We start from the raw sequence: 19,535 nt of genomic DNA on the forward strand, positions 1-19,535 counted from the left end.
CTTGTGGCAGGCAGAGCGTGGCAGCAGGAGCAGGGCAGTGAGTGCCCGTCTGTGCCTGCCCTGCTGAGGCCACACCTCGAATTTAGGTTGGCTTAAGAAATATTTCTTCAGTGAAAGGGCTGTCAAGTGTTGGAAGAGGCTGTCCAGCCATGTGGTGGAGTCACCATTCCTGAAGGTATTTAAAGGATCTGTAGATGTGGCACTTGGGGATGTGTTTTAGGGGCAGCACTGGAAGTGCCAGGATAACAGCTGGACTAAAAGATATTAAAAGATATTTTCCAAACCAATGAAATCTATGATTTGATGATTTTTTTGTTGTTGTTAAATAAGACACTTGCTCATGGCAAAGATCTGGAAATCATATTTAACACATGAATATAAAAGACAGAAAAACAAAGCTTTTATTTTTTTTAAAAAAGTATCAGTAGGGGAAAAATGCCACCAGCCATCTGCATGCAGCACTCTTACCTAATAGTTTTCTTCAGTATCTTAACATATTTCTATCATTTTCCCTTACTCTGGAGTGCTATAGGACATCCCTCATTTGATCTCAAATCAAGCAGATGATATGGCAGTGGGTAAATGTATTCCAGCTCCCAGTCCTCAAACCGTAATGCAAGTTTAAACAGTATGTTGCTGAGTTGTTGAACTTTATTTGTTTCCAAATTAGCATGGGAAAAATAATAAAGGACAAGCCTCACTTTGTGCTATAAAAATTTCATGTAAAATGAGACCAATAGGAGGAAATTCAGGATTTTAGAAAGGCTAATGCTAATTGAAATTCATCTGCTGATAGGTAATGTTTAAATGACACATAGTTCTCCTTGGTTCAATAACTTTCTACTTTTAAGCAAGTTGAAGACAACTTTGTTAATGTATTAAAGGCACTTTTGATATTTCATTCCCTTTCCCCTTCATTATAAAAGCTAAGCATCTGTTTTATTATCCACTTTGACACATCACTTTATGGCTGCATTTGGCTATTATGGCTAATCTTGATGTCTAGGACATCTGGTATTGACATTTCACTATCTGGTGTCTGACACAACAGCAGAAACCATCCTCGGTTCCTAGGTTTAAATTCACCCTCTCAGGGCAAAAAGTGCCCAAACTCTTAATTCAAACCATATCTTCCAAAAATAATTATAATAGTACTCCTGTCACTGCTAATCTATTTTTATCTCTCCTAGCACTTTGTCACTGCTAATCTATTTGTGAGTCATATAGAGAAAGAGAGTTAGCGTTTAGATACCAACAACACATCTTTACACACAGGAGCTTAATCAGATTGAGATCTTATCAGGGAATTAAAGAAGAAAAGAAAAAAGGGAAAGAAAAGGAAAGAAAAGAGACAAAGTGCTAGATATCACCAACTGAGTTTTTGATAAGGAAAAGACATTGCTCAGTTCTTGAATTAACCTTTGTGTCCTAGACACACTATTGTTTACTCTTTCCCTTTTTTGTTCTATGCCTTCTGGAAAAGGACACCCACACACTGTGGCAGCAGCTGCTCCTATTAATTTAAAGCTATTACAAAAATTAAAATTAAACCCAATTACTTTGGCTGGTTTATAGCTGGGGAACGGCTTAGTCTGATTGTTCCCTCTGGTTATGGACAAAAACAATATTCCTACCTACAGGCAGCTGCCAGTGGAATACTAATGCATCTAGGGCCTGGCAGGAACAGATTCAGAATGCAGAGTCCAACTGCATTTCTTACTAAAGAAAAATATCTTATCATGCATCTGCAGAAATGCACCAACTTCTTACGCTGTGAGTCACAATGAAGCTGATTTGTAGTGAGAGGCAGGAAGGCAAAATGATGGTGGAAACCTCAATGCTCTGATTTGCCCCTTTGCATTTCCAGGCAGCTCACACTCAGCAATGCATCCTGCTAATTGATACACACCTGCCCAGACCTCTGAGCTCCTGAATGCTTATTTGAAGGAGAGCCACCTCCATTCCAAATACAGCCACAGGGAATAATGTGAAACAACTAATTTCCAGTCTGTTTTCTAGATGGTTTTAAAGAAATGAAGATTGATACTATACATCAGTTTGACACAAATTCAGAATGCCTAGTCTTAAACACAAAACTCTTTCTGTCCAAGGAAGAAGGAACACAGAAATGGAGAGTTTCTCTCTATTTTGATGCTAGTAGTTCACTGCCAAAATCCTGAGCCTTTGAGTGTCTTCTCCTCTGATCTGACAAGGCAGCACTCCCAAGCCAGTGGATCAGTGCAGTCTGGAGTCAGGACATTTGCTCTGTTCTGGTAGTGTGCAATAGGACCAAATTTGTAAGTGTACAAAAAATAAAAATTTAAATTCTAGTCTTTATCCGGTATCAAAAACCTCATGACTTTAGAGTCCACAAGATTTTCCTCCTTTGTACTACAAGAAGCAGTAAGGGGTATAATTCAGAACTTCGAAACCTTTATCCTAACTATACTTCTAATTTGAACATTATTTTAACTTCAACTCTAAGAAATTTGACTTTAAAATCAAACTTTATTATCTATATTTTTTTTTCCTTTCTTTTTTCTTTTTTTTTTTTTAATTTTCTGCTACTTTCTGCTTATTTCCATTTGAAAATTTGGAGTTAATCGATGCTTTGGAGGACAAACACTGGGGGTATTGGTGTTACTGCTTTGTGGCATCTAAGTTTTAAATATAGAAGGGTGCTAATCAAACTCTCTTGTGGCACCACAGCAGAAGTAATTACAAAATAACAATTTTTGGAACGCTTTCCTCTCCCTATTGCATGACCAAAGCAGGGAGCTCTGGCCCAGCCAAATTCCCAATGACTTTAATGAGCAGCATAAATAGTCTTTGGACTGCTTTTAATATGGCACTCATAAAGTAATTATTCAGTTCCTTGCCTCCACAGGATCGGGTTAGACATATCACAGTCAGCAGACTTCAAAGTAAAATGATGATCTTTGGAGGAAAAACAAAAAGCTGCAGGTGCTGTAAAAAAATCGATGGCCAAAAGAAAAATTACAGGATCTGACTTGTAGAGAAATGCTCAAGTTGTGGTGCAGTGTTAGCTGTGGTGACACACTGTGGTGATCATTTTTAATTGCCATCCATTTGCACAGTTAGGGATGCTACTTAACAGATTTACAAATTTCCAAACCTGCCTATAGAACTCAAAGGGGTGGGCCTGAGTCACAACCTCAAACGAAATTAAGCCCACTGACCCAAACCCTGATTCTGATTGAACTTTGAAAAATAACCTCCAGGTATTTACTGATGTTGTCCTAAATACTAGATTTGGCTCCTTCTGAGTGCTCAAATTTTACTCCTAAAGCTGGATGTCCCCAGTTATGAACTGCAAGAAATCCAACCAACTCTGGACAAAATTTGAGGATGCAAATCATGTGCTGCAAACTCCTCTTCTGGGAGGCAGCCCTTTCCAACTGAAGGCCTTCCTGACTTCTTTCTCTCTTAGTCTAAACCATTATTTTTCTTCTTGCTTATTCTTGTTGACAAGTGGAGCTGACCATCTTCAAAATTCTTAGCTTACTTGTGACAAAATAAGTTTGTAGGGTTTTTTTTCTTGCACATAATTTTATATTTGATTCACAGAGCATGGAGTGACAGTGAATATGTCAGATGGTGTTAAATATTTTTTGCAGACAGCTGAATGGGTTTTGGCACAGCTAACTCAGTTTCAGAAATTGCAAAACAAGTCCTGCTTTTATTCTTTCTCCTGTGTATTACAATGTTCCACAAATATTTTCATAACTTAAGACCTCAAGGTTTTCTACTTCTAACAGTACCCGATTTCTTCTTCTTAAGCATAAAAATCAAAATATTATGTGATTCAATTTCATAAAAATCAGAAACCCTACACATTAAGCTTGCAGCTTTCATTTTTTAATTGAAACAATTAAGCAATCTCTATCAAAACTGTTATGGAATTCAAATAATAATGAACTGTACAAAGATTGCTTGTAAAGTCTTTTCATTCTTTACAACTTCAAGGAGAAAACACTGCATTTTTAACCTTTTCATTTCCTCAAAAATTCCATTCATCCATTGAAGATTTTTTTTTTTTTTTTTGAGAGTGGGAGCTAGCATGTTAAATGTTTATAATAAACATGGTGTTGGGTACCTGTATCAGTGCTAGTCAAGATTTTTTATTTTTATGAGACCAGCACATCATATGAATCAGTCTCATTAGCTGCTGCTAAGATAACAAAATATCCTGAATACTCCTTTTTTACTACTTGGAAGCCTAAACCTTGAATCAGATTTTTGTGAGCAGATTCCATGAGAATGATTTCCCAGATTTTATACTTTGGATGCATTCAAGAGGAGCTTGCTAAGAAAGGTTTTTATCCATACTGTGTCTTCAACACAATGCAGTGTTCTGACAAGGAAAACTCTGTGGTGAAGAGAAACAATAAACAAAAACATTGCAGTGGGAAATATCCTTGGTCCTCTGTTTGCAGAATACCTTACACAAATGTGGCCCAACAGGCCAGCCTTGCGGTTCCTACAATAACAAAAACACAAATAAACCTTTTCTACCTAAAAATGAAAGGGATCAGTGGAAGTCATTATTCTTAAGAGTGACAAGAAATGGTGAGGAAAGGCTGCACCATGTGGGGAGCACGGGGAAGAAGCAGGGAAGGGTCGTGATTACAAGATATGAAGCAATACTGAAAACCTGTCCCCAGGTTCTGATGGCAGAAATGAAGTCACCATCCTTCAGTTTGACAGAATTAGGAGAATGAAAGGGAGGGCTGATAAAGCATAAACTGGCAAGAAATAGTTTTTTAAATGACTTAATTAATTTTAAGGAACTTCATATGAGATAGGGCAACACTCAATCCCTCAAATGGAGAAAAACGTTGTTTCAACTTCTTCAAACATCAATTTCGTTTTGTGGGGGAGGTTTCATTCAGTGCCTTCTATTACTTCTCACTTGTCTATCTCCCCTAAACATGAAATTTGTCCACAAAGGTCAAAATTTGCCACTCTTCTGACAAAACATTTTAATATGTCTGAGAGCCACTGTCAGCTGATAGCAAAATCCAAAATCTTCTGCCAGCAGCAGGTACGAGTGGGATTTCCAGTGGACAAGCAGCCAATTCCCCTTCTTCCTCCCTCCTGCCTACCCTCAGAGCCAAAGCTATACTACCCCCTCCATCTTTTGTTTATTCTGTCCAGTTGTTAAATCTTAAACTGCAGGGACTTTCCTCTGAAGCAGCAGTTCCAATACTGCAATTATTCCACAGAAACTCTCTTTTAAACTGCAGGGATAATGAATGGTGCTGATTTTTTTCTTCTGTCAAAATGTGATTTGCCTACTGACCACAGGTATTCCAGCCATGGATTGTTTCAATAGAAATGTCTCTATGCAGTGTTTGTAAATGACAAAAAATAAAGAGGAGGAGAAAAGCCAACTTTTCATAAAAATACTAGTTAGCCATATATGTGTTGTGATCCTCTGAAGATATCATGAGTACAAGAGAAGGATGCAGGGGCCAGAATTAATGTCCTGAAATGCAACTACCAGGAGAAAAAACAAATACAGATTAAAAATAAAATTTTAAAATACTTTAATTGGCACACAATAATTTGTCATAAGAATCACTGAGTAAAAGGTAAGGAACAAGGGAAGTTAAGGAGTGACACACCGCTGCAGTCCCAAAGTTTGCAGTGTAGAAAAGAAAAACAAATGGATTTTGAAGAAACTGAGGAAGAGTAGCCACAAATGCTGTAAATAAGTGAGAAAATTTAAAAGAATAAAGTCAGCATAAATAATGTTGTAGCAGAAGAAGGTGAGGACAAGAAATGTTCCACCTCAGCACAACGCCTGTCCTGGCTTTGACCCCTACCAGACTCTCTGGCCATAAAAGAGAAACTCTCCTGACAACTTCAGAAGACTTTTTGAATATTCTGACATCAGGGAGGAAATAAGCAGATAAAATTCAGAAGAATGTGTGTCACTGACTGCATTGGAATAGAAGGTAGGCCAGGAGACAGAGAGAAGGGAACAAGACTGGCACAACACCACCACACCAGCTACAAATTGGCCAGCAACAAAGTAATGGAATGACTTAAAATAAATGCCCTTTTAGGCCTTTGCTTTGTCTACTATCTCTGGAAAGAAGAATCATGCCTGAGAGAATCACGACCTGGACAAATTTTAGGAAGGCTGCTTGGTGAGAAATAGTTAATTGACTCTTCAAAATATATTTATTTCAATTTTTTTTTTTCAACAGAAGATTCAAATGAATTCCAAAGAATTTCACCAAACAATTTATCAATTAGCATAATAATTTAACATCTTCATGACCAAATTCAGCATTTTACTTCATAATTATTTCCTATCTCCACTATAATCTGACATACAATCCCTCCAGATTATGTTGACTGGAAAACATATACTTGCAGGGTGATGCAGGCTGTGAAACTGAGCCCTTATGATGTTTGGAGCATGTGTTGGCCTGGGATTGAGGGACCAACCTCAATCCCAAATTCAAGTCCCTGAACTGCACCACCAGTAGACCACTGGGTCAGCTCTAATAGCCTCTTAGCCTCAATTACCTAATTAGCCTTTTCTTCAGTCTCCTCTTCTCCCTTTCCCATCTGTTCATCTATTCCCACCACTCCCTGTTCTTCTGCAAGAATAATTTTTAAAATCTATGTTAACTTCATTTAGGTTAGTCTCAGGTGACTTCTCTATGCAAGAATAATTTATAAGTCTCATAAGAGCCCCAACTTGAAGAAGCTTCTTTTCACTAACATGTGAATTCTGAACCCATGTTTAAAATGTTGATGATTTCAATAGTGTAAATAAAAAGTTGAGATTTTTAATTTATGTCATTTAGATGTGAATTTTAAGCAATTACCAAAGGAAGGAGAACAGATAGGAAAGAGATTTTTTAGCTTGGTTGATACTGAACTGTCCTTAGCAAGATCTCAAGCCCTCTGGAAGCCTTTGCCTTCCCAAAGTATATTATTCCTGATAAAGATCAGTGCATCTCTGATAGTAGATGATGTATGAGCAGGATAAAGACAAAAGAAAACAGGAAATTGTCATTGTGGATCAGACTTCGTTAGCTGGGGAAACTTTCCCATAATATTTTGCTTTATCCTCTCATCTGTCTACACACAATGACGACCGAGTTCAGTAATCCATTTTTAATGCCCCATTTCTTACGCCTTCTAGCACCTTGTTCACTTTTTCTACCATAACAGCATCTCAAATGACTTCTGCTGTGGAACTGCCAACAGCAATGTTCAGGGTTTTCCCTTTAGTCAGAGGATAACGTTTTTTGTGTGGTTTCCTCCACAGACTAGCTTCCCATTTATCAGGAATGAACCTTCTCGCTAGATCACCCAGAAGTTTGCAACAGTGTGCTACAGGCTTAAATTACTTAAGTAATTACACGTCATTTGTAAATGTTACCACCTAATCCTTCACCTCTCTTTCCCAAGATCATTAATAAAGATATTTAGCATGTGACCTGATAGCTAACTTTAAGAAACACAGCTGCTGGCCTTTTACTGGGATGAAAACTGACCACTTAGCCCTCTGCCTTTTTGTTTCCTTGTCGGGTTTGATCTATGGGGATGCTTGCCCTGTCACCATATGTGACTACTTAGCCTTTGCAGCAGTGTCTTGTGACAGACTTTGTCACATGCTTTTAAAAAGTCAAAATACATTATGTCAGGCAGCTCGTCTCTTAAGCCTGGGAGCTGAAACCCAAAGGTGAGGAAACATTCCCAGGAATTCCCAGGGGGAAAGTGCACCTTGGCATCCAACGCAATTGAAGGGAGATAAACTGGCAAGGTTGGTAAGAAAGCCAGCAACACCTTTCTTTGGCACACACTGCAACTCTACATCTAAGTAAAATCATATTTTTTCTGCTACAAAGGGAGTTAATTCAGCACAAGGAGAAAAAGTGGAAAAGCCCACGTCAACCGACTGCCCATGTGAGTCAATCCAGGAAGAGTATATAGGAACAAAATACAAAGGTTACACCTTAAATAAAACAAAAACAAAACAAAACAAACAAACAAAAAAAAGGGGGGGGAAAAAGGAGATTTGGCTTAAAGCCTTCTGCAAGACATGCCAGATCCAAAAGCTGTTTAAGCCTCTCTTAAGAACTGAGAGCCTGTGCCTGGTTCTCAGCACAGTGCTTGCTTTTCCAAGGGCTGAAACTACAAAAGGAGTCAGCAGAGGGGTGGGAGCTGATGGAAGAGTGAGTGAGAGCACCATGGACTGCAGAGCACCCAGAGCTGTGGCCAGCACAAGCACTAAGTGTGGCCTGCAAGGAAATGTTTGGCTGTGGAAATGTTTGGGAGTGAAGAGCAGCTAACAAAATAACCCAGTGGCCTCACTAGACAAAAATGCTACTGGTACAATTATACCTCAGGAACAGGTTATTGCTACTCTGAACACCCAACCTGTCAGAGCTCTCTTTGATCCCTTTCAGGAAAATATTGTTTATTTTACCACCCAATTTCTTTCTGTGAGTGGGGGAAATTCTCTCTCTGAGCACCAGTGAGTTCAGGACTGGTTTCTGGGAAAGGGATGATGCCAGCGTGCCAGCAGATGACCCCCTTAAATACAGACATGGCCTTTGTTGCTGTCAATCAAGTCCAGGGGAAAAGGGTTATCTAATTCTTTTTATTCCTCTCTCTTTCCTGTGTGGCTGTGACAGGACACTGATAGAAGCAGGATGCTGGGCTAGAGGGAATTTTGGTCTGATCCAGGATGATCATTCTAATTCCTTTTTATGGGCACATTCACAGAGTTCTAAGCAATGTAGGGAGACATGGTTTTCCTTTGCTGAACCACTTCTCATTAGTCTCTCACATCATGATCTTCCAGGTGTTTTATTATTCCCTTTTAAATTCCTGTTTCGACCATTTGCAATGTGCAGATGTAATGCTTACTGGTCTAAATATAGGATAAACCCCAGATACTTGCCAACCCTCTGGAAAAGAGCTTGGTTTTAATGAGAGTGCATATCTTTGTTAGGAGTTCAGCTAATTCATTCCTAATCTTCCTCAGAATTCTTTTATACATAAATCATGTGGGACTGATGATTTACTACTTTTTAATTAATCAATTTGCTCCATCTTCTCAATCTCTGATAGTGCCTCATCTTTATTCCCAGAAAAGAGCAGGTACCTCCTTGTTTGCTATAAAGACTGATTTATGCTGCAGAACCACCTGATTTCTTTGCGTGAAAACACATAATTTTAAAACATGTACAAGACGTGACAATTTGAGAGCAAAATAATTTAAATTCAGCATCGCAAAGTTTTTATTTCTTCCCCAGGCTACACATCTTGCATGTACACAAATTTTATTCTCCATGCTCCTCCATAAACTCCTTCAAATTCCCTCCTTTCACCTCCCTCCATTGAAAAACTACTTTATAACATCCTCCTACTCTTGAGAGTGTTGCAGAGTACCCGTCTCCAAGGGTGCTTGCATTTCTCTGCTACAAGGAGAGGCTGAAGGTCTCCCATTTATCTCCTGTGCCAGCATGTGGCCTGTTAGCAATGGCAAAACTGCATTTTCTGGGCTAAGCATACAACGTGCTGGGCAGCCCTGCCTTTTGTGTCCTTCAGTTATCCCTTCTGGAGACAGCATTCCGAGCCATTGCATTAAACACACGGCAGAGAAAAAAAACCAAAAGGGAAGGAAAAGCCTCAGTTTTCCCACTCAGAAGGAAACAACAAACATGGCAAGCCCTTTTTCTTGAAAGACAAAAATGAATGAAACAGGACTTCAATACTTTGGCTCACAGTTCAGGTTCTCAGACCCAGAGCTGCTGCTTTGCAAACACCATGGGCCTCCCTGCTCCAACACATGCTGACCTCGATCCCTCTCCCCTCTGAGCCCAGCTCTAGGGAAAAACACCACCTAGATGGCCAGCTAGAGAATAAAATCCTTATTTTAGTGAGGGGGAAAAAATTTCCAAGATTTTCTTGCTACTTGAATTCTTTGCTGTCGTATTCACATTGGTTTTTTGCTGGCTGATTCTGGCTCAGAAATAACCTAAGCAGGCTTTTTTCCCCAGGTAACAGAGATGAACCCAATGCAAAGGTGCTACCCTCAGACTGCAGGGGAAATAAAAGACAATTCCCTCCTTCCCTCTTTTCAAACATTCCTAGCTGCTGACCCCCAGAGTTGTATTGATTTAGGAGGAGACTAAGTGTCCTGCTCTCTTGGTCACTCCTTACTTACAGCACACATGGAAACGTGTGAGCAGAGGGAAAAAAGCTGGGAGCAGGAGGACTGGGCAGTCAGAAACCATCGTGCACACATGGGATTTCTCATCCCAGACACAAAGTTAAAAAAATGAGATTCTGCAATGGTTGGAGCTGTTGAAGACATGAGAAATTGAAAAATGGTGTGTTACACTAATCTTGTTTTTCCAAACTGTATGCGTGATATCACCCAGGTCACTCCAATTTTTCACAATAATAGTTACAGCATCATTTTTCTTGATAGCCCTTTAAAAAGTATTCATTTTGGGAAAACTCTGTGGTTTGTTGTTTTGCTTTTTTTTTTTCCCTCTACCTGAACAGTCAGTGTCACAAAATGGAGCAACTGCAATCCTTATGCATATTTAAAAGTACTGCCCCATTTCACCGTGCTGAGTTTGTTTAGACTACAAGAGCATTACCTCCTTTACCCTCTCCTGCAATATAACTAGACATGATGGCGAGGGGAAGGGAAATGTAGGATACACTTTTTTAAATTACTCCAAGTTTTATTTAGCCTTGAAAGACTCTTCACATTCTCCTGCAGCTGACAAAGTTCTAGACACTTTCCTTCCTCTTTAGACTGTTACAAAACACAGGGAGGGAACACTGCTCCCAGGTCAGCACAGAGGCTGGTACCCTGAGAGAGGATGGTTTGAGTTGGATATAAGGTGGTTGTCTACAAGCCAGTGGTCACCAGTGCAGTGCAGAACTTGATATCTGGTCAACAAAAAGCATTTTTTTCTGTGCTCTCAGGAAATGTAACCAAACTAGAGGAGACCCTCCTCCCTCTTCACCCCTCGAAGATTCTCTGAGCTAAATCTTCAGGAAGCTCTGGGAAGAGGTGTTGGGGTTTATAACAGGCAGTTTGAGGTCCAAGTGACAGATATGTACCTGTAAAAACTGTGCCTCCAGTGATTTCTAGGCACACACTGTAAGGCTCCAGAGAGGTTACTCCTAAAATCATTGTTCAAGTGTTTTCACTTCCAGGGCCTAATCAATGGGATAATCTAAGCAGATGCTGCACTAGTTGTTAGTCCAGGCCAATCACCACATACTCCTAGTACTGTGAAATATATGTGGCGTTTTTAGATTTCAGATGAAGAAAAAATGGGCAGAGAAAACCCTAAAAGAAAGTCTTAGGTCACAGATTCCAATGATAAAATTTAGAAAAGGAAAACAGAAAAGAACCCAAGATGATGGGTTTCTCAGTATTCCCCGAACTGATTAGCACCAACAGCTGTAAAATACAATTTAACCATGAAGTCATACATGAAAGGATGTGAAAACTTTATGCAAAGCAAAATACAATCAATTCCATCAGCTTTGTCTTTATGTTTCCCAAATGAAATTAGGAAGTAGGAGTAATGCTCCTCAGTTTATTCAGGTTTTTACCCTGCTATTACCTTCACCATGTTAGACAACTCTGCATACAAAACATTAGCACCTACAGAAAAGCCAGTGGGACTATCACTGCATCTTATTTATACTTGTTGTAAAGTTTTCTGGGGATTATTTTACATTTCACCCAGGAACTCATCTATTTCACATTTCTAAAGGTTTGGTCCAAATACTAACTTCCATTTTGGACAAGAAAGGCTTTCTAGGACTGGCATTTTTGTTAAAATCAGCAGTTTTTACTGCAATAAATCTGAGGTGTTGAAATAAAGCATCTAAAAATCTTCCAAACAATGTCAAGAAGCAGTAATATTTATGCTTAAAAAAGAGAAAATAAGAAAAAGCAACATATGGGATACAAAAACTTTTATAAGCAAATCATCTTCAAAATGCTCCATGTATTGTGGATTTCCAGGAGAATGACAGGACATTTGTCAAAATACTTGTAGGAAATTTTTGCAAGAGTACTTGAAAAATAATATACACAGCTATCAGTTTAAACACACAAATGGTGAGAATTTAGCTCGCAATAACCTTATATATTTAAAGGCTTTCAAGCAAAGTGACAATTTCTTATCTGTTGCTTTTCCAGGCAATACCACATATTAAACATTTTCCCTCTGGTCTTTAAATGGGACCAGATTGCACAGATGTGTTTCATATCCAAACACAGGTGTGTGTTAGCTATTATGGCCAGCATCTTAGGAAATTTAGCCATGTAATACTGAAGATAAAATGTACAGTATTTTCACTGAAATAGTGGGGAAAAATCAATATACATATAAGTGCAAATAATTTTTTTTTTAAAAAAAATCTATTATTTACTTATAATAAATAAAATAAATAAAATAAAATTTATAATAAATATTTTAATATAGCTATTATTTAGCCCACTGGTTTGAAATCTTTGTAGAAGACTTTGCATCAGTCTCTTTTTTTCACAGTTGTACATTAGCTTAGCTTTAAGGAGATACAAAGTCCTGCTGAACGGGAACCACAGCTTTAAGTAGGATTCATAAATTAGGCTTTAGCATAAAGAGGCAGGAAGGTAGATGCCATTTCCTATTCCATTAATTGACTATAAAAATTCAAGCACAGGAATAATATATGCTGAAAGGTCTTAAAATTTAACAGCTGACTTTAAAAAATGAAGTCCAGATACTATATCAGAACATGAAAACAGAAGAACAAAAACTATTTCTGCGTAGTTTCATACACTATTTGTATATATAAAAATATAGGTATGTATTAAGTCCCACAGCACTAAAAATAAAAATATAAAACCTCTAAAAGTTCTTTAGCTTTATTTACTTGGATTAGAACTGGGGGGAAAAGGATATTATGGCTGATAGCATTTTCAACTGGATGTGATCACGCTCATATTCCTTTATGAATCTCTGTCTCAGAATCATTAAACTTGATGTCCATTAACCAGGAGGGCCTGGCTGGTTAAACCACTCACACCAGACATAATCCATGTCCCACACAGCAATGCTAATGCAGATAATGGGAGCCTGCAGGGTTCCTGCTGCACAGATCTGGAGTCTCCCAGCAGGAGATGCCTGGTTTGTGTTTGGCCCACGCTGCTGCAGCCTGTGGACACATCATACTCTCAGGGGAACAGGCTAAAAGGCCAAGGCATTTTCATAACTCAAGCAAACCAAATCTGAACCCAGCTCTCAATGACAGATCAGTTTGCACAGTTGCTGCTCTCAGCCAGTTCCTAGCACTTGATTGTTAGGATGCAGCGTGGCTTTAAGTGACAAGACACAGCTATTGCAGACAGCCAGCACAAAAACTGCCTATCACTGTTATTATTTTAAAATTGCTACTATTAAATTCAAAGCAGACAATATAAATGGAAGCATTAGGAAAAAAAAAATAGTATTGTCTTAAATTGAAATTACGAACATCAGAAGGGAAATTAAATGACCTCAGGAATAAATAGGAGCAGCACACACCAACCATAACCCAGTGCTTTTGTTTCACAACTGTCTCTCCAGTGCCTGAGTGGCTGAAGCCTCTGATCTGATGGATAAACATGCTCTAACTCATCATTTACCCCCCAAACCCCCTGATCAGCCCATAGCTGTTACAGCCACACAGTGCCCCAGGATTTGCACAGTCAGGAAAAGCTCTTCAGAATCGTGCAGGAGAAATGCTGCAAATCCAAATATGAGGAGCTAAAGAAAGGCTTGCAAATGCAACATTTCATACCTCCTGAATGATGACACGATCTCTCTGACAGCTGCCTGAGAGAGCTAATGGAGCTGGCAAATTCAAGAGAGATAAGAAAGGCACAGTAGCATTGCCTATTAGAACAACAGATTGAACTGGGAAAAGCAAACACATCCAGCCAGAAGAGCTCATGGGCCTTAAAGCTTTCTGCTTTTCTCAACTCAGCCAGTTCATTCCATAAAATATTTTACCTTTAGCTTGTATCCACTTCATGACTGAGCACACTTGTTACAGGTTAGTTGTGCCTTTGATTCCTTTTCGGTCTCTGCCAAGCAAACACTCTAAGTGACTCATCTTACATCTCCACTTTTCCTGGAACCGTGTCTCATGATTTCCTCCCACCTCCTTCCACCACCGTAACACATTTCATCAGCAAAAAAATGCAAAACCCCACCACAGACTTCCTTTGGGAAGCCATGGTCATAAGAGAAGAGCAATGATTTACAGCAGAATGCAAAAATCAGAACTGTTATCTGTCAGTCAAACCTGATAAAAAAATCAAATGCAAAAATCAGAACTGTTATCTGTCAGTCAAACCTGATAACCTGAGTGAAGACCTTATGTGGAGTTTAAAACCTGGACTATCCCCTAAATTGCTAGGCCACACTGAAGCTGACCAGCATTAAACTCAAACTTAAAAATGACACCTGCTCTGACAGAGATGAGTGACTGGAGTACCTGAATTCAGCTCTTGCAGGAATTACTATGTAATACCAATCGAAACAAACAAAAGTTTACACTATAGTAGCTAAATTTAAGTCCAGTCTTCTATTTTCCACTGTGTCTGACAGCCTTTTACCCTTCAAAATCTCATATATTAGTATTGAAACATTTTATTCCATCTCAGAGTATGATCCTGTCTCTATCAATACCTCACTGTATCTCACCAGCCTTTTAAGACCAGTTTCAGGCATGTAAAGAATAATGAAAAGTTCAGAAATTTATTTTGATTTCCTGCAATATGCTACCCAACAGTTTTCTGTTGTGTTATATGACCTTTCTGCCTAGCTAGTGTTTTGCTATTGATTTTAATTACTCAGTTTAATTTACTGCATGCCAACACAAAGCTGTTTACTCCTACTTGCCAAAATGTTGTCGTAGTCTCCCAGAGGAGGGCAAAATGAGAAAACTGTATATGTTTTACAGTTACATGCTATTCATTATAAAGAATTTAATAGATTCACTTCACATAAATGTCACCACGCTCACATGTAGCCACTAAACACACCAAAACATCACACAGAAAGGGAAATGCGGAGCCATTCAGAGAGAAGGTAGAATATAAAAGCCTTAATTTATGAAAGGCTTTGACTTGAAGCAGTTTAGATTTTCTGCTTTGCCATTCTCCTCAGAACAAGTGAGGGAGTTAGGACCATATGTTCCCCTTCTGCATAAAAAAAAAAATCATGGACAGAAACGAATGAGTCCTAGAACCACACAGTGATTATGTAGGTAAATTCTACCTGGCCCCAGAAGCCAACTGCAGGGTGAGAAAGAGGGAATGCTAATTTCTGGCCTCTCTTCTCAGTTCCTCTTCCTGCCACACATCACAGAAATGACAAGAACAAACCTCTTCATGAGAGGATCCTACAAGTATTAGCAGAATGCTCTTCCAAGAGAAATTATGTCAGCACAATAGAAGTTGGCAACACTGGAAGATGAAGGAAGCTCATTTCTGAGGTAACAGCTGAGCCCTTTTGCTGAGCAATGCTTATCAGTCCATTTCCTCTGTGAGGAGACAGATAGGAAGGGATAGTAGGACTGGAGAAACTCTGGACAAGAATCTCTGTCTCTTACTACACCTTGGAAAACCTATAAAAGAATTAAACCTTTTATTTCTTTGGAGAGAAAAACATTTAAGAAAAAAAAGCAATTTCAAAACCCTCATACCACCTCGACATTTCTGCTAGACATGAAAATTCACAAAGAAATAATTTAATTCCCACATAATTATTTTGAAACCTACTTCCATTTTCTTTCTTTCTCTGATCCATGGTTATGGAATCCTATTGTGCTGGGATTCTAGAGGCCCAAAAAAATGCCCAAACTTGCTCCAATGATGAATGATAATAGCTTTTGGTGCATTTGATCATCTTTGAAAGTGTGCATTATACTGACTAAGATTCATGTTTTTTAAACACCAGGTCATCTACCAGCCCTTTGATTTCAATTGTGTTTAAAAATAGGATCATCTGATGATAGTACTGTGTTATAAAAGCTTCACCAACTTAGCTCGATTGTAGAGTGCTCTTGAGGAATGATAAGATCTTTGGACAAAGTTGAATATCAAGATGATACATGCTAAGAATATGAAAATTCTCTATTTGAGTACCTTGTTTACAGAGTGAGAGTCAATCTCCTGCAGAACCTTTGAAAATTGTATTTTAAATTAGGGGTGAAAATGATCGAAAATACTAAACCCATTAATTTTTCATACTGCTTTGTATTTGTTTATTGCGGTTTTATGTTTACCATGATATTCTTCCAAAATTAGAGATTTTTATCCTGAGACTCTCACCACTACAAAGCATTTGTAAAACTATAAAGTCAAGCTCTTAAAACAACACTTGTTCAAAACCATGATGATTCACAATGAAAATATGCATAGCCTAAAAATTTCTTATGACCTTGGTAAACCATAACCTGAACAAGACTTCCCTAACATCTAGACCTGTGTTTGCTCAGTGCAGGGACAGATTTACTTGAAAGCTTCCATAAGAGTTGAAATGAGGCAGGAAAACTTCCAATTGCTTCATCTTCCGCTGCAGTTTGTGCAGCTGAAGGACCAAAGGGTCTTTGGAGGGGAAACTCTTCCTTAGAACACTGGCTGGTAGTTTAGAGCTAAATCTTCAGCAGATTTTCAAGTCTAAATAAAGAGTAAGTGCTGCCTGTCCAATACAAGCAAAGAGTCAGACACCTCTGAATGTGAGGAGCAGGAAATGCCCAGGATCTCCTGGGCAATTTCACCTGTTCTGTGATCACAGCATAATTCAGGTTGGAAGGGACCTCAAGAGGTCATCAAATCCAACTTTCTTCTCCAGTCAGAGTCAGCTATGAGATCAGACCAGGTTTTTCCAGAGGTTTATCCAGTCAGGCCCTGGTGACAGTGGCAGTGTCATTTGTTAGACACTGTACCAGCAGTTAAGAGCACTCAGGACACCTGCCCAGCCTGAAGGACACCTGCCATGACTCTTTTGTCCCCTCAGGGCAGGGACTGACCACTCTTGGCTTGGACAGGAAATGCCTCTGCTCTTACATACATGGCCCATTTTACATGAGGGGAATTCGGAGATGTGTTGGATAAGAAGACTTTCAACAGCCCAGCAAAGATACTTTCTCAACCTACCTTATATACACTTGTCTTTTGCAAAACCTGGAAAGTTCTCTGTGACCTGATCCCACCCATCAGATCAGGCCCAGAACAGGCTGAAGAATCCCCAATTTACAAGTCTTGGAAGATGCCAAAGGTTAGGACTTGACTCCTGAAATTATTACGACTGACAAATGCATGGATGCATCCAGAGATAGGTCTTTCAGCATGTGAGAAATTTAGAACTCAAAACATAGGATCTTAGAGACCAAAAATATTTCTGAACTTACAGAGCTAGAGAGCAGCTCTGAAGGGACTTCAGCAACTTCACATCTATACTTGGGCTTCAGTAACTGGAATCAGGCTCAATTCTAACCAAGTTCTTGTGAAGATCCATCTTCTAGACCAGACAACTGGCAGAATGTTACAATACAAAATGGTAACAGTACCAAAACACAGCAGAATTCAAGAAAGCTCATTAATAGTCATACAGAGCTAAAATAAATATGAAGCAAAACCAGAGGAAAAAAAAATTCAATATTCAAAACCTTATTCCCAAATTCTCCAGGTGGCACTGTGTACAAAATTATATATCTAAACTCAACATCTAGTCTTCCAACATCTAGTATTAGAAATGCCAAATCTGAAATCATTTACCAGCAGGTGTAATGCTTGCTGTCATCAACAGCACTGCTCTAAATCAGAGTGGTAAATAGTAAATCAGAGAGACTACTCATGGCAGTAAGCATTATGCCCACAAGTAAGAGTTTATAGCTGCCAGCCCAACAAATGCCATACTATGATTTTTTTTTTCTAGCTATATCAGTAATAAGATGCCAAAGTACACTGTGAAAAATTACATAGATGCTGAAAACATATTTAGCTTTTCTTTTTTTTTTTTTTTTACAGATGATCTATACAGATTCAATGAGGAAGTGGAAGTCTGTTACTCCAGTGCTGTAAGAAATAAATTATCTGCACTGCATAGTTTATTCTTTCATCCTGCAGATTCTTCTGATCACTAGTAAGTGATTTTTAAATAGTGTGCAGACATGTAGCTTACTCTTCTACATGCTTTCTAGGGCCTGCAATCCTTTGTCAAAGAGAAAATGTCTTCACACAAGGCTCTAAACCCAACAGGACAAGTTGTTTCTTAAAAGCCCAGAAGTGTTTGCAGGGGGACTCTTGCAGATCAGTGGCTGCCCTGTGAGCACTGTCACCAGCTGATCCTGCTGAAAACACAGGGCACTTCCACAGGTGAGCTCATGGAATGACTGTAGAAGACCTGATCCAGCCTTGAGATCTACTCATGTGCTGCTTTATGACATTTTAGAAGTAACTTCATCTAATAAAAAAACAACAGCAAAAACCCCAAAGCAAAAGCAAACAAAAAACACCAAAAAGTCCTGAAACGCTTAGGTACCATTTTCTTTATTTTTCTGGTTTTTTTTTTTTTCCCTTTTTTTTTTGTTTGTTTTTGTTTGTTTGTTTTTTAAGATATCAGTTTTTTTCACAGGTTCTGTAATTTATTGTACACTCTAGTGTGAGTCTTTGGGACATAAAGTCCTTGTACCTAGGAAACCAGGGAAAGTTGTCGTATACCTGTCTGACAGTTCCTTACAGATCATGACTATGAGGGTTTTAATGGATCATGGACTGAATTATGAAATTCTAATATACTATGGCTTTTTTTCTTTACTCTAAAATTAGGATTTTTCCCTTGAAAGATCATTAAAACTTTCCCCCATTATTTGCTATGATAAATCAGCCTTTACCCATAACCAGCTCAGAGACCTTTACAACTTCTGAGCCCAGAATTTCCATTTGAATGAGTCATGTTTTTTTTCTCACAATAACCCCAATTCTCTCTCCTTGTTAATATGGTTGCCCCTGGTGCTGCATTAGCTAATCCCTTCAAGAAGCCAGCTAGCAGGACCAGGAATTGGAAGTTCAAAGGTCACTCCCAAACTGATACTTCCCCAGTGGCAACATGAGGTGAGCAATGACACAGAGAATTTCTCTTTTTATTTTTTAATAGACCTTGCATCCTTTGCTGCTGACAAAATTACTCCCTATGACCTCGTAGCATGTAAACATTTCCTATTTTATACAGTAACTAGAGTTTTTTCTGCTAAAGGAACATGACTCTTAAGATTTATACTCCTGGTTATATTGCATTTGAAAATATTTTGGGCTAGTCTGTTTATTTATTACTCTTTTCTTCCTTACTCATAATAATACCCTAGATACCTAAAAATGGTATCACTTTGCCTATATGAAAGTGGGCTGTCTGCCAATTTCTGGAATTTAGCTCTCTAGCTAGACCTAGTCTTCTTTAATATTCAGA

General features: G+C 38.7%; 1 protein-coding gene and 1 long non-coding RNA gene across 2 annotated transcripts in view; both read right to left on the reverse strand.

Moving 5' to 3' along the window:
- Positions 1-19,535, reverse strand: part of LOC131580845 (BEN domain-containing protein 5) — an 880,930-nt gene that overhangs the window by 528,899 nt on the left and 332,496 nt on the right. The gene's annotated exons all lie outside the window — the stretch shown is intronic.
- On the reverse strand, positions 12,993-14,140 carry LOC131580846 (uncharacterized). The gene is made up of 3 exons (XR_009277970.1): positions 14,070-14,140; positions 13,858-13,910; positions 12,993-13,233 (listed from the first exon to the last, which is right to left on the reverse strand). It is a non-coding gene; the product is annotated as an uncharacterized LOC131580846 (long non-coding RNA).

Source organism: Poecile atricapillus, chromosome 7 (genome assembly GCF_030490865.1).
Source record: "Poecile atricapillus isolate bPoeAtr1 chromosome 7, bPoeAtr1.hap1, whole genome shotgun sequence".
In the NCBI taxonomy this organism is placed as follows: domain Eukaryota; kingdom Metazoa; phylum Chordata; class Aves; order Passeriformes; family Paridae; genus Poecile; species Poecile atricapillus.